Source organism: Stylophora pistillata, chromosome 8 (genome assembly GCF_964205215.1).
Source record: "Stylophora pistillata chromosome 8, jaStyPist1.2, whole genome shotgun sequence".
Lineage (NCBI taxonomy): Eukaryota > Metazoa > Cnidaria > Anthozoa > Scleractinia > Pocilloporidae > Stylophora > Stylophora pistillata.
The window spans coordinates 15,066,615-15,083,081 of NC_142526.1; the positions used below are offsets into that span (position 1 = coordinate 15,066,615).

The following is a 16,467-nucleotide window of genomic DNA, read 5'->3' on the forward strand; positions in this document are numbered from 1 at the left end:
AATCAGTAGGTTAAGGGCTACATGCTTGTCCAATTTGGAAGTAATTAAATTAAAAAAAGATTTTTTCTCTCATCCAATTATTTCCAAATCAATTACTTTGGACTCTGGGAATGATAAGTAGCTGCCAATTTAAAAATCATTTTGTATGCAATGAAATTAACCTCACTAAACTCGTTTGGGAGTAAATATTTCTTCGAATTATTAACTCAAAACCAAGGTTAGTCTGTTTAGTTTTAACACTTACAAAAAATTTTAATTGGCAGCCATTTATGAAAAGGTTCAAAACTAATCCCAATAAAGCACAAGCAACCGTCCCATCTTGAAGTTAGATAATTAAAGCTTTCTCGAAAGTAAACCAGACGTAACAAGAAGGTAAGGAAGGTGTAAAAAGACAATCTGAGATATCAAACTTAAGTGCGCCACAATCTCGCGTCCAGTAGAGGAAACAGTTTGTAATGAATCCTTACCTTTTCGTTTTTAAACTGTTGGCAAACGCCATCTTCAATCCCACGTTTTTCTTTAAAAAATTGAAAATCTAAAGAAAAGGAAGCCAAATATAAGTTGTTATAGCTTCAACATTTCTAATTTGTACGAATGACAGGAAAAAGTGTCAAAATACCTGGTCGGCCTCCGGAACTAGCTGCTCTTCTATTCTAGATAATCCATGTTGCTTCTCGGCAATGCAACCTGGCATGCGTCTCACTCGGCCCAACTAGGTAGCCAGGCAGCTCAGTCGCAAGAAAGTAGTAAGAAAGTCGCAGCTAAGTCGCAAGAAAGTAGCAGCTAAGTCGCAAGTGAAGAAAAAAGAGAGAGGAAATTGTATCTCCCCTTGAGGCCAACGTACCTGGGAGCAACACTCCCGCTTTCACTCCCGCGCGAAATTGTCGTCTCGAGCACGATCCACGCGTTCAAATGGACTGAAATGAATGGTAACAACTGTTATTGAAAATGGCAACGACTGTTGAACTTGCAACGTCTATTTCGACAAATGGCAACGACTGTTTCAAATGTCAAGGGCCGTTTACGAAAGGGAAAATTGCATCTTCGACAAAGACTGGAGAATCCACATCTGATGCCTCTCTCTCCTCTCTCGATTTCGATAACTGCGTCTGCCTTTTAGGAATCCATCTCTTCAGTGGGGGTCCCAGGTAAGGCTTTAATCGGTCTGAATGAACGACTTTTGGCTTGGCCTTATTGCTCTTCTGGATTCGGCACACAACATCAGACAGCACTGATATTACCAGCTAAGGTCCCTCCCAAGGGGAGTCAAGTTTGGCACTTCTCCCTTTCTTTCTCTGAACATTGTGCAGCCAAACAGAATCAATAACAGTAAATGGTCTACCAGCAAGCCGTTTATCATAGTTCCTTTTCTGTCGTATGGCTGCCTTGTTTGAATGGCGTCTACCCAGATTATGGGCAATGGCTAATCTCTTTTGAACAGCCTGGGCGTAGTCCGTCTTGAGTGGTGGTGCATCAGGAGGTGCCTCGGTTATGGCATCCAAAGGGACTTCCAGCTCTCTACCTAGCATTAAAAGGTTAGGCGTAACCCTTGTTGACTCATGAACGGCACCCCGATAGGCCATCATGCAGGCTGGAAGCTGAAGATCCCAGTCCTTCTTGTCTTCCTTTATCCTTCCACGCAACATTTCAAGGAGGGTCCTGTTGAAACGCTCCACCTGTCCATCGGATTTGGGGTGCAGTGGGGTAGTGCGAGTTTTCTCAATGTCTAACAGCTTGCAAATTTCAGCAAATACCTTTGACTCAAAGTTGGCTCCTTGGTCGCTATGGAGTTCACGGGGTACACCAAAGCGACAAATGAACTCGCTCAGTAACTTCTCAGCAACTGTAGCTGCCTCCTGGTTTGGTATTGGGTAGTTCTCAGTCCATGTAGTGAGATAATCACTAACTACCAGTACAAACTTGTTCTTACGCGGAGTTTCTGGCAGGGTGCCCTGAATGTCAACTGCAATCCGTTCCATGGGAGTTCCTACCACATACTGTTTTGAAGGAGAACGACGTTTCTTCCCCCATATTTTATTTGATCCACAGACATGGCAACTGGCGATTAATCGACACACCTCTGATGTAAGTCCTGGCCAATAATAACGAGACTGCAGATCGCTTATGGTCTTCCGTACACCACGATGACTCGCAGTCGTGTGATTATGATGAGCTTCAAATGCAGTCTGTCGGAGAGTGTCGGGAAAAAAAACTTGGTTCACGGTTATCAGATCTCCTACGTCATTTTCCTATCTGCGCCAAAGTACACTGTTTCTGAAGAGCAGCCGGTCCCATTACGACCAAAAGGCCTTTACAGCACGACTTCGAGGAGACACATCCTCCCACGATGGCTTTCTTTCACTGGCTTTCCTCCATCCAATAATGACTTTGAGATGAACATCCGCTTCCTGCTGCTCCCTCAAGAAGTTGGACGTCCATGCTGGTTCTAGCTTGACTGTGGCACAACGATCACTAATAGGCTCTGGACAGTTTGCTGGTTGCTCAATGTCTTGGTTACGGACATGCTTTGCAGTTTGGACACCCACATGAACAAAAGTCACTTGTTTCTTAAACTTCCAACCCTTACACCACTTACAACGGTCATCACAGGGTCGACGGGAAAGCGCATCAGCATTGTGGTGTCGTTGTCCCGGTCGATACTGGATCTCAAAGTCAAAAGTGCTCAAGAATTCAATCCAACGTGCCAGTTGGCTTTCTGTATCCTTTGCTTTAATGACAGAACGTAGGGGAGCACGATCAGTTCGAATGCACAATCTTGTACCTTGCAGGTAATGCCGATGTTGTTTGACAAACTCAAGAATTTCCAAGAGCTCACAACGCGTCACACAATAGTTCTTTTCAGACTTAGACAGTGTTGGACTCGCAAATGCAATAAGTTTTTCCATCCCATCTTGAAGCTGTGATAACACTGCACCAATTCCGTGGTCTGATGCATCGGTGTCTAGCAGAAACTTCCCCTCTCTAGTCGGGTAGGCCAGGACTCTAGCAGATGCAAGTGCAGACTTCAGGCAGTCAAAGGCCAGCTGAAATTCTCCTGTACAAACAAATTCTCTCTTTGCTTCTGTTAGCTCGTACAGTGGTTGAGCTGCGGTTGAGAAATCAGAGATAACCCGGCGGTAATAAGAGGCAAGTTCAAGGAAACTTTTAACCTCTGTGCTGTTTTCTGGGATAGGCCAAGTGCGAACTTGTTCGACTTTTCTAGGGTCTGCGCTGATACCTTCTTCTGTGACCACATGTCCTAGGTACGAAACCCGTTTCTGGAAGAGAAAACACTTTTTTGGCTTAACCTTCAGCCCCGCCCAGGCCAGTCGCTCAAACACCTGTTTCAGCCGCTCCAACTCTTCCTCCGATGTGCGCCCCCTGACAATCCCATCGTGAAGGTAAATAAAGCAGATTTTCCAATGAAAACCCATCAAGACGAGTTCATGTAAATGAGTAAATGTACTTGGTGCATTACGAGGGCCAATGGAATGGGTTATTCATACAAGTCACTTGGAGTCACAATTGCTGCCTTTTCTTGGTTGTTCGCGTCCATCGCTACCTGCCAGTAACCAGAAGCAAGATCCAATGTGGAAAACCATCTTGAGCCACTTAAAGCAGCTAGTGATTCGTCAACTCTCGGCAAGGGAAAGGCATCCTTTACCGTAACAGCATTCAACTGGCGATAGCCAACGCACAGCCTTTGACTACCATCTTTTTTGGTCACCAGCACAACTGGGGAGGACCAAGGGCTTGGCGATTCTGTCACCTTCACTAGCTGCAAGAGGTCAGTTACTTGTCGTTCGATTTGATCGTGTTTCCATGGAGAGGCGAGCCGGGGTTGTTGCCGAATTGGGGGCACATTGCCTGTTTCAATTCTGTGCTGGACCATATGTGTGGTGCCCAGGTCCTTGTCGGAAAGGGAGAATACAGGTTGGTAATTGTACAGCAACTCTTGCAGTCTCTCAGTCTCACGGTCAGTCAATTTCCGTGTGCTCCTTTGTAGGAGTTCTTGAAGGGGTTCTAATAATAATAATAATAATAATAATTTGATATTTATATTGCGCAAATTAACATGTGGATATGATCAAATGCGCATCACAGCACTTTTCGGGGGACTTTGGCCGGACTGCATCAGCAGTTTACAAACAATCGAAGGAAACGTATTTGAAGATGCCCCTCCCCCCAGTTCCCAGTAAACAGGCCAGACCACATCACAGTAATCTCGTGAGTGGGTTCTTTAACGTCCCCTGCCTAACCAAATTAACTAATTAATAGATGCAGGAGACGGGACCTACGGTTTATTCGTCCTTATCCGAGAAGACTAGAATGTCTATCCATTTCTTGATATTCTAGAAAGGTAGCGCATTCTCCTCAGTTATTTTAAGACCTTGAGTGTTGGTCCGGCCGGGGCTCGAACCATCGACCTCGACCTCCCGCGCAACAATCCAGCGCTCTAACCAATTGAGCTAACCGGGAGGCGGTGGTAGAGTCCTTTTAATAGCTTCGTGTGGTACCTGCTGATTGATTACTCTAGCTTGGCCCTCAACACTCTCTTGATTCTCTTCAAAAGGCTCCAGTGAAATGACATCAAATACCAGGTTATCCAGAGCAACTAAAGTCTCTGCAGCCAAGCTGTAAGTTTCGTCAGAAACTTAGAAAACACGTAAGGGAACAACTCTGTCCTCTTTTACATCCACCAGAGTCCTTGCAACATAGAGGCCCTTTTGTTGCAAATGTGAGGTGAGGCAAGGCTCTAACAATCGCATGCCCAGTTGAGATGCCTCTGAATTTAAGTTAGTGGAACGCTTGTGAACAGTGACTGGGACAATCACCTCAGTGTTTGGTTCAATAATTGTCATGTTGACCTTCGCACTATGCATCGTGAACTAAGGGGCTGGTTCTTGAAATCACAACAATCCAACATTAGCCGACACTTGATTGCTCCATTAGCCGACACTTGATTTTTTACAATGTCAATATGCGAATCAGCTTGTGACAGGAATTCCATATTCAGAATGCCCTCATCTCAATCTCGGCCACAATTACATGCATTTGAAACTCTTTAGTACCCAGGCACACAACAGCATCTCCCAGACCATGTGTTTTTGTTTGCTGACCATAAGCTAGAGTAATCGTAGAATTTGTTGAACTTAAACTGAACTTGACACTGGTAGGTAAAGAATTAAAAACCTTCTAGGTAATAATAGAACGAACAGCACAGTGTCTATCAACCCTATAACACGAGTTTCAGCCAATAAAGCCTGGCAAATAAAAGTCACGTAATTTATTACTAACTTGCGACCTTTCCATGGGCACATCGGAACAAACCATGTCCTGTTTTGACAATGGTTGTGGAATGGCAATGGTCACATCCTGTCCAACAGCGGGGCCAACATCGCTCGTACTCAGGCATCCCCTTGGCCTTTGGGTGGCACCCCGCTGCCGTTTCCCGAGCCCAGTTTGTTGTGGTCCGGTAACTTGCGTGCTGGGTAGTTACGACGGTAATGGCCATATTCTTTGCAATCCTAGCATGGACCACTCCGACTAAAAAACGTGGAGCAGGTGGGCATTGCTGGTTTCCAGAAGTGTTCAGAGATATTGACTTGGAAAGTTGCTCTATCTGTTGAAATAATTGTCGAAGAGCATCTTCCTGAGTCTCCTGACGTTGTTGTTGCGCTTGAGGGTCAGAACGTAGCATTTACATTTGGGCCTCAAGCAAATCAGGCTCCCTTTGAACTTCATCGACAGAGCGAACCTTCGGAGAACTTCCTCGCCAATTCCCATGCAAGAGACGAAATGCTTCAAGTTCACAAGCCAACGACAGGGCTTAATCCATTGTGCGTGGTTTATCTCTGCGTAATCGGAGCCTGGCGTCTTGATCCTTGATGGCATCAATGAAATGCTGGACGGCAAATCTTTCCTGAGTGTCGGGAGACAAATCCTGATAAGCTAGACTGGACATAGATCGGGTATCTGCAGCGAGAGCTCAAACACTTTCCTTTTCCTGTTGGGTACGGCTATGCAGACGCGCCTGGTGCAACTCGCATTGCTTTTCAACACCAAACCGAAGCTCCAATCTGCCAACAATCTTCTCGTAATTTCTACAGTCGGTAACAGACGGGCCATTTAGCACTTTTTGAGCTTCCCCGCGAAGGCTTGCAGCCAGGAATACAGCGGCTTCTTCTTTGCTCCAGCTATTAACAACACAGCAACGCTCAAAGTGTTTCAAATAATCTCGTAGTGACTGTGTACCATCGTAATCCACAGGATTTTTAAAAGGTTTCATAAACTTCCGGTGGTTTATAAAGAAATCATCTGAATAATCATCCGATTCGTTCTCTGGCGTGAACGGGTTTGTAGAGTGAGATCGGCGACTTACACTTCCGAGATAATTTTCTGGTGGATCCAGAGATGAATCAGACTGGGGTAAATGAATTCCCCGGCTTAAAAAGATTAACTGGCGTCGATCAACTCATCCCTTTGAATTCCGCGGCCTCCACGATTGAGTTTTCCGCCATTGCAACTAGCGAAACCACGAGATCAAATACACAAGCAAAATTTCCAAAATTTCGAACAAACCATCAAAATATCTCCATTTGCCACAGGTAGGCGTAAAGTTTGTTTTGTTCACCGCTGCCACCAATGTAACACCACAATTTAACAATAAAACACGGTGTCAGAACTTTTAATATGTCAACTTCGAGATATCTAATTTTTCTCTAAAACTCAAACGAGCACATGGTTATTGCGCCATACGTCACGTGACTTACAATAGTTACTGAGGGGGTACCCATGAGTAATCGCCTAACGCTACAATACAATGGGCCAGTTAAAGGTGACTTTTAACTGAAGTTTCGTAAGAAACCGACTTTAGGAAACTTTGTCCCAGTACATCTTTAATCAGTGATTCGAGATGGGTATGCGTAATGTTCGTCAGTCGATACATCCTTTGGGCCTTTGCTTAATTAAAAAAATTTAAACCAAGTCCAGTCAAGATTATGAAATAAATATAATAAATATAATAAATATAATATAACCGCCTCCCGGTTAACTCAATGGATAGAGCGCTGGACCGTTGTGCGGGAGGTCGAGGGCTCGAGCCCCGGCCAGACCAACACTCAGGGTCTTAAAATAATTGAAAAGAATTTGCTACCTTTCTATAACATCAACAAATGGTTAGATATTCTAGTCTTCTCGGATAGGGACGAATAAATGGAGGTCCCGTCTCCTGCAGGGTTGGGGTAGGAGACGTTAATTTCCCACACACGAGATTACTGTGTGATGGATGTGATTACTGTGTGATTACTGTGTGATGGATGTCCTCCCCTGGGGAGGACATCCATGGCTGGGAGGGTGGACTAGCACGAATGGTTCCTATGCTCCTTTCTAGTCCTTCCCCACTGCAAAACTTAAGGCAGTGAAAATGGACTAAATTAATAATGGGATCGGCCTGGTTTCCAGGGCAATTTATTGAAACTTCAAGGACATAAAAAACATTGCCGTTAAATCTATTTCAAGAAGATCAAAACATTGCCGTTAATGTTATTGCTTCATCTTTGCTCGACTGTGGAAATTGTGAGGTTGCACACGTCTCTAACAAACAAAAGCCCCCCGACGCATTTGCAGCCTTTTATTGTTTCGCTGAGTCAAGTTTGCAAATTGCATATATCTCACTGCTACTTATCAAGACGCATTTGACTTTGAACGGTCGCTCGCTGAAAAGAACCTTTTTAAAATCTGCCACAGTCTGCATTATTCCCACCCATCCTTGATCCTTGGAGTGAGAAACTAGTTTGGTTTCCAGACAGAGTTCATTTTGAGACAGGCGACTCAAAACACTTTGAGTTAGCGTAAACATAAGGACTAGCATTAAGCTTGAGAAAAGTATAAATGGTAACCCATATGAGAACGATCTTCGCAGTGAAGAGCACTATTTAAGCAAGAGTGAAATTATGACCTGACAAAAATTCTGGCCTGTACGGGATTCGAACCCATAATCTCTGCGATGCCAGTGCAGTGCTCTACCAACTGAGCTATCAAGCCAACTGGTAGCTGGGAGTATAAATGGTGTTGTTTGAAAACAAAATAAAACCTCTTCTGACTTAAGACTTTAGACTCGAAGGTTTCACTCTCATAGTTGATTACTTCGACTTTTACCAAATGCAATGGCTTCTAAAAGAGCCGTTAATCGGTTATTCGAGGTTTCTGTGATTCTGTAGCCGCCAGAGCTGTCAAGTATACAGCCTTGGCGTTTCAAGACGTAAAGCACGTCCATTGTGGTGACGGTCTTTTGTAGGGCATGATGGGCATAGATCACACCGTCACGGACATCTTTTTCCGACAAAATAGTAGGGACTCCTCGGATGTTTTCGTACAAGTGCCCTGAAATGCATTTAACCCCGCCCTGTTCTGCAAGATTGCTGGCTTGGTGATTACATTGATGTTGTGTCGTAGAATGTTTCTAAGACCTAAGATTACATCCCGCAACTAGGATCCTGATCAATTATAGAAATTAAAAGAGAGTCTATTTCAACAAATGAAATAAATTAAGGTGGGGTCGGCTTGCTTTCCTTGCATTTCTCTGAAGCTTCAAGAATATAAAAAACATTGCCGTTAATTTGATTTACCTCTTCTTTGTTCGACGGTAGAAATTGTGAAATTGCTGTCTCTAAGAAACAAAGGTACCCCGACATACTTGCAGCCTGTTCTTGTTAAGAGCCGTGATTTAATTCTTTAGTCACCGGTGCCATAAAGGATACAGCCTTGGCGTTTAAAGGCGTAGAGCACATCCATAAGGGTCTAAATGGGGGGGGGGGGTCACGTTGAGGGTTAATGGTTAGAAATAAGCCCTTTTGACGGTTGACGATTAAATTTCAAGTCATTTGACGGTTGACGGCTAATGTTTTGGAATGTCGTTCATGAAACGAACTAAAAGCCGGAGTTTGGCTGTATTTTTTCGGAATCACGCATTTATAAAGAACTGTTAACTTGTAACACCTTTTATAAATAAGTGACCAGAGTTTTACGACATTGCACGTGTTTCTACACTGGAATTCAGTTCTTTCATTAACCAGTTTTACTCGCGACTAGAAGTTAAAGAACTTACATAACTGTACTTTTGTGATGTATCAAAACTTCTATTTATAAACACCCGAACTTGACCCCAATTAAGGTAATCGTTCAGTTCATAATTAAGGATATCTAAGACATTTGACGGCTAACATCGGTTTGCTTATTTGACAGTTGATGGTAAACTACTGCGTTTTTGACAGTGACGGTTAATATTTTTGCCATTTGACGGTTAATAGTTAACCTCTTTGAGACCCTCATCCATTGCGGAATCAACCTTTCGTTTGGCATGTTGGGCGTAGGTCGCCGTCACAAATGTGTTTTTACTGAGAAATTTTAAGAACTAGTTGGATCTGTTCGTAAAAATTCCCAGAAATGCAGTTAACACCCCCTGCCCCGTCGGACTGCTGGCTTGGTGATTCCCTGGAGTCCCGTAGAAGGTTTCCATGACGCTTGGTGCCTCCCTTTCCTAATGTTTACCTCGTTTACCGCATCCAGACATTTCTTTTCTTGTTACCCTTGTCGTTCTTATTTTTTACTTTGCAACTAAGCTTTGGAATGTGGATAATGCAGCAGATACAGAAAACTTGGTGGCTCTGGAAAAATCCTATGATGTGTGGCTTGAGCTCTCTCGGGAAGCATGACATTGAAGAAAATGTTTCAACAATGACAGTTAACAGCCTGAGCATTCACTCCTCCTTCTTCTCCAGCTTCGGAAAAAAAAAGGGAAGCCTTTAACGCTACTGAAGTTTCGTAGCAAATCACCTTTAGGAGAGAGTTTGTCACGGTACACCTCTCATCAGTCATTCGCCGAATGAGATAGCTATGCGTAATCTGCGCCAGTCGATTACATCCCTTGTTGAGGATCTTCCTAAATGAAACAAATTTAAAGCAAGTCCATTCAACCAAATGATATTGATATAGTTGGGTTCGGCTTGGTTTCCTGAGCATTTTATGGAATCTTTAAGGATACAAAAATCATTTCCGTTAGTCTCATTTGCTTTTCCTTTAGTTGGACGGTGGAAATTGTGAGATTGTATATCTCTCTAACGAACAAAAGCATCCCGACATATTTGCAGCCTTTTATTGTTCCGCTATCACATTTTTAGGTGTGAAAATTCCAAATTGCGTATATTTCACTCTTACGTATCAAGTCGCATTTGACTTTGAATACTATGTTCGTTGATAAGAACCTTTTTAAACCCGCTCCAAACCTTATTATTCCTAGCCATCCTTGTTCCTTAGGGCAACAAAGTAGTTTGGTTTTCAGATAGAGCTCATTTTAAGACAGGCGACTCAAAGCACTTTGTGTTGGGGCTAACATGAAGGTTAGGACAAAGCTTGAAAACAGTATAAACGTGTGTTTCAAACAAAGTAAGATCTCTTCTCGATGTATTTTAGACATATAAACACCATTATACTTCAGTATATTACTTCATAATTTCCTGAAACAAGATTACATCCCGAATTTAGGCTCCTGATCAGTGAAATATATCTAAAACAAGTCCATTTAAACAAATAAATTAAATGTAGTTGGGGTCGGCTTGGTTTCCTAGGCATTTTATTGGAACTGTAACGATATCAAAAACATTGCCGTTATCTTATTTCTCTCTCCTTTGTTCGACGGTAAAAATTGTGAGATTGCATTCGTGTCTGACATATTTGCAGCCTTTTATTGTTTCGCTGTCACTTTGTTTAAGTGTGAAAATTGCCAATTGCATATATTTCGCTCCAACGTATCAAGACGCACTTGACTTTAGTACGTTCGCTGATAAAAACATTTTCTAAATCCACCCTGACCTTTACTATTCCTAACAATCCCTGTTTCCTAGAGCGAGAAACTAGTTTGGTGTCCATATATAGTTTATTGTGAGACAGACGACTGAAAACATTTTGCGTTAGTGCTGATATAAAGATTTTGACTAAGCTTGACAACAGTGTAAATGCTTGTTGTTTCAAACAAAATAAAATATCTTCTTGACTTCTTTTATACGTATAAACACCATTGGACTTGAAGGTTTCGCTATCATTGCTGCTTATTGTAAAAGGATATGCTGCTTTTGGTAATTTTATTTAGTTATCTTAGATGAAGGAATTTAAACTTAGTGTCCCGAACATGTGCATAGTCTCTTCGCTGCCCATACGCTAGACCATTGCGTAAGCTTAGCTAATGTAACATCTCCACCATAAGAAAGGCTAAAAACGGAAATTTAAGTTTCTAACAAAAAGTAATAGGCAGACAAAAAAAAAAGGGAAAAAAGAAAACAGAAACAACAAAAATAACAATAAAAACAGAGTTTATAAGTGTTTCTCTGAGTGTTTCTTCATCAGCGTTCGGACAGCAAAAAGAAGCTTATAAGTCTAGTTTAGATAGCTCCTTTACAATGCGGCCACTCCTAGTTGTCATAGGCAACTTGTCACTGCCTTGGTTGGAAGGTAACTGTGACTTGGCAGGCGCCTTAGATAATTCTGATGATGACGTCTGAAGAGGTAAGGGCTTTGTCTCATGGCTGTCCGGCAGTGTACTCTCCTGGTTGCTAATAACTTGTTCTCCACAGGTTGTTGGTGTTTTCTGGAAAGGTAAAGGCTTTAGCTGGACTCTGTTGCGTCTTAGCTCAGACCCACTCGTTGTCTTGACTATGCAGGACCTTGGTTAACTGTTCTCTTCCTTTACCTCTGCGGGAATCCATTCCTTGGTCTGTGGTTGGAACACGACTACTTGCTCGCCTTGACTTAGTCGTCGAAGCGTATGTGTCCCTTGGCGGTCGTACTTGTTTCTCTGGGTGTCCTGTAGATTTTGTAGTTGCTCTCTGTGGTTATCAAAAGCTTGTGAACGTTGGAGGTGGCCACTGCATGGCAGTTGTGTGCGGTAAGCTTTACGGTTCAACAGCTGAGAAGGTGACGGTAAGTTGCTGTCTACAGGCGTGGTCCGGTATGTCAGCAATGCTAAGTATGGGTCTTGTCCCGAGGCTTCTGCTTTTCGTAGAAGGTTCTTTACTCTCTGGACTGACCGCTCTACGAAGCCGTTGCTTTGTGGATACAGCGGTGAGCTTGTCACATGGTCAATGCCCCACTGCTTACAAAAGACTGCAAATTCTTGACTGTTGTACTGTGGGCCATTATCAGATATCAAGGTTTCTGGTACCCCATTTTCTGCAAATATTGACTTGAGGTGGTTAATGACAGCAGTAGAACTCTTAGAGTCAATTTAGCCTGAGCTACAGCTACTCTGAATCAGTGAACAGCGGGCGCATTCCTCAAAATTTTTCTATGTCTTCATCACAATGCAAAAATTTTTGAGATTTGTATTTCCTTTCTCCAATGGAAACTGTCTTTATTTGGGGCGGTAAATTTGAGATCAAAGTAGGTGGTTCGCACGTTACCTCATGCCACCATGCTGGTGGAAGTAAACAATACATATCTCATTAGCTCCTTTTGTTCGTCTACCAGCATTTAAATTTGACCCGCTCACGTCAACGGTCAGTGACAAATGAGCCTAGGTCTTCCCAGGGAAGACTTCCTTATATAGATCTTCCTTATATAGATCTCAGCTATTACAAAACAAACGAAACACTAATGCAATATGAAAGATGATTAACAACTGCCTGCCAAAGAAGTGCAAAGGCCGCCCTATTATTCCTGACAACCCAGTTTCCTTGGCTGAAAGATTCAATGAATATTTTACATCTGTTGGAGGTTCAGCAGCTCAGGAAGCTTACGATCTTGCTTGTGTACATAGTTATCATATCAATCCCACTATACCAACCCTCTTACGAACGCCTGATGATTGCCCTGACTTATTTCGATTTCACCCCGTAATGGAGAAGGATGTTGAAGATGTAATTAAGGGCTTCTCTTCCAACAAAGCATCAGGTCGTGACAAGATTACTACCCGCGTCCTCAAGGACTGTTTGCCAGTCATAGTACCAATTATTACAAGCATTATGAATAACTCATCCCTGTAATCACCGGCCCATCTCATTACTACCAATACTATCTAAGGTGTCTGCGAGATTAGCTCACCGTCAGTTCGTTGACTACATAACTACCAACAAGAAGTTATCTAAAAATCAGAGCGGTAATCGAAAATGTCACTCGACGGAAACTGCTCTCTTACACGTAACAAATGATTTTCTCATGGCTATTGATAAGAGTGAAGTGTCCGTTTTCGTGCTACTAGATATGTCTAAGGCATTCGATAGTATCAGACATGATATTCTCTTTCAGAAGTTACAGAGTATAGGTGCTGCCTCTTCGAGCTTGGAGTGGTTTCATAATTTCCTGTCTGGTCGTAGCCAGAGAGTGCGCATTGGGGATGCTATCTCAGACCCTCTCCCTCTTAAATATGGAGTTCCTCAGGGTTCTATTCTTGGGCCCGTGTTGATTACCATCTATGTAAATGATCTCTTGTCCGTTCCAACCCACTGCAAGTCTGTGTGCTACATCGATGACTGTAAATTATACCTATCCTTTCGCTCAACTGACATCGCTCGCGTATTTGGCTATCTGAACGAAGACTTGAATGAAATCTGCCGATGGTGCTGTCAGAATTCCCTTCTAATAAACCCAGCTAAAACTAAAATCTTACTAGTTGGTGTTCCTCAACTACTGCGGAAATTGCCTCCAACGTCAATTTCACTCTTGGGAAAGGAAATAACACCAGTCCCTGTAGCAAAGGACCTTGGAGTCTACATCGACCAGTCCTTGACATATAACGATCATATTACTAAAACTACTTGTAACTGTATTTTCAAACTAGTACAGATCAGCAGGATCAAACACCTTTTGGACAGGAAAACTCTCTTACTTTTCATGAACGCTTTTGTTTTTAGTACAATGTATTATTGTTCAACTGTATGGGCCAACACTTGTCAAAGAAATATAAAGAAGCTTCAGCTAGTGCAAAACTTCGCTGCCCGTATTGTATTAGGTCTTAAGAAATTCGACCACATCTCTCAAGGCATAAAATCTCTTAATTGGCTCACTGTTAAGGAGATGCTGTAATGGTATTTAAATGTGTAAATAATCTAGTTCCTAAATATCTGGCTAACACGTTTGTCCCACGATCTCGTATTCACAGTAGGGTAACAAGATCATGTAATCTGCTCCACATCCTACGATGCCGCCTGTCCTCTGGGCAACGTGCATCCACGTATGGTGGATGCAAATTATGGAATCACCTCCCAAAGGACTTAAAAGCAGCTAAGAATGCAAACGCCTTTAAGTTCCGCCTACTGAATGCGCTCCTTAATGGAAATGTTGCGCAAAGATGAATCGTTTCTATCTTCTATTCTTGTGTAATTTTTGTATTAGTTCACTAGTGTTTTTAACGTGTACTGGCCTTTTGTATTTATATTGTATTAGCTTTAGATTTACTTATATATATAAATATAATGTTACTAAATAAATGTTACTATAATGTTACAATAATTTAATGTAGGCTTTGTAACTGAAAAACCCAGCTTGGGAGTTGAAATAAACGTATGTATATATGTATGTATATAGCGCGCCTTCGTGTTTGAAAAATCTATTATCAGGGGACATACTACTACCACGCGTCTTGACACGTAAGAGTGAAATATATGCAATTTGCATTCTTCATAGTTAAATATCTGACAGCGAAACCATAAAAAGCTACAAATGTGTCGGGGAGCTTTTCTTTGTTAGAGACATAAGCAATTTCACAAGTTCCATCGTCGAACAAAGGAGAGGGAAATGAAAATAACAGCGATGTTTCTTTTATTCCTGAAGTGTCAATAAAATTCCCGGGAAACCAAGCCGATTCCAACTATATTTATTTTATTTGTTTGAATGGACTTGATTTAGATTTAACTGGTCAAGAGCGTAATGATGTGTCCTGAAAACACTCTACGAGACAACATCCAGGGAGTCACGAGGCCAGCAAACCGACGGAGCAGGGAAGTGTTAACTGCATTTCTTGGCTTGTTTTACGAAGACATCCGAAGAGTTCTTAAAGGTTTCTTGCCAAACAAAAGACCGTTACCGCAATGGATTTGTTCCACGCCTTGAAATTCCAAGGCTTTCATCTGTACAGCTTTGGCGGCTACAGAATTACATCAACTTCAAAGAACTAATAAACAGCTTTTTTAGCAGCCATCGCATTTGGAAAAAATCGTCATAAGTGTTACATATTGCGTAAGCTACATATTGCATAAGCTAAGCTTACGCAATGGTCTAGGGCATGCGCAGCAAGGAGACTAAGCACATGTTCGGGACACTAAGTTTAAATTCCTTCATCTAAGATAACTAAATAAAATTGCCAAAAGCAGCATATCCTCTTACATGGTGTCAGGAGTGGGATTGGAAAAGAAAGAATTCTCACTGTTGATGTTGACAACAATTTAGCTCAGGTGACTGGCGTAAGTCTTAAAAGCTTCAGCGAACGAGTGAAACAGACAACATGGCGACTGCGTCCTTCATCGACAAAGGCCCGTCAATTGACTGGAGTACAAACGAAACCCTATACAGGCGGTTCAAAATGTGGAAACAAAGATACGAATTGCTATTCACCGGGCCGATGGCTAAAATTGACGAGGAAATCAAGTGTAAACATTTGATGTACTGGTCAGGAGAGCAAGGTATCGAACTGTTCAACAGCTGGGATCTTTCTGCAGACGAGCAGAAAAAGCTGGACCACTAATGGGAAAGATCTGAGCACCTCGTGAAACCACACTCGAATGAGTTAATAGCAGCGTGGGAGCTTTATAGCCTTCGAAAAGGTACTCTCTCTCTTGAGGAATTTATTGCGAAACTAAGAATTCTTGTGAAGGAAGCCAACTATCCAGCCGAACACAACGATCGTTTCCTTAGAGATTTTCTTGTGTTGGGTATGAAATCTGACCGTCTACGTAAGGATTGTCTCAAGGTTGGAAATGCTCTCACGTTAAACACAGCACGCGAGATGGCGAAGTCAGAAGAGTCAGCAGAAAAACAGCTTCAGCTAATGAATACCGAGGTACACTCCATCAATGCACCTAAAGGATACCAAGGCCCCAAAAATCAGCGACAAAACACTGGTTCAGGTAGATCCCAGGCTTGCAAGAATTGCGGCCGGGGTCCTCATTCCAGAGATCAGTGCCCAGCGAAGAATGCCACATGCCATTGTTGTCATGAAGTAGGACACCTAGCTAAGGTGTGCCTATCAAAGTTAAAAAAGAAAGATGTGCATGACATTGAAGCTACAAGTAATGATGCAGGCGAGTCTGTACCAGACCCTAATGATCACATATTTCTGGGCCCAGTTGGTGTAACACCCTTAACCAGTAGTGTCCATGCCATCTCCTCTAAAGAGAAAGCCCTCCTGGAAGTCTCCCCAACATTGAGCCAAGCAGGAAAACAGACACCCGTCCTATGTAAGATAGACTCTGCCAAGCT

General features: G+C 42.6%; 1 non-coding gene across 1 annotated transcript; it reads right to left on the bottom strand.

The window, feature by feature from the left end:
- Positions 1-7,973: 7,973 nt before the first annotated feature.
- Trnaa-ggc (transfer RNA alanine (anticodon GGC)) lies at positions 7,974-8,046 on the bottom strand. Its single transcript has one exon. It is a non-coding gene; the product is annotated as a tRNA-Ala (tRNA).
- Between the last annotated feature and the right edge of the window lie 8,421 nt (positions 8,047-16,467).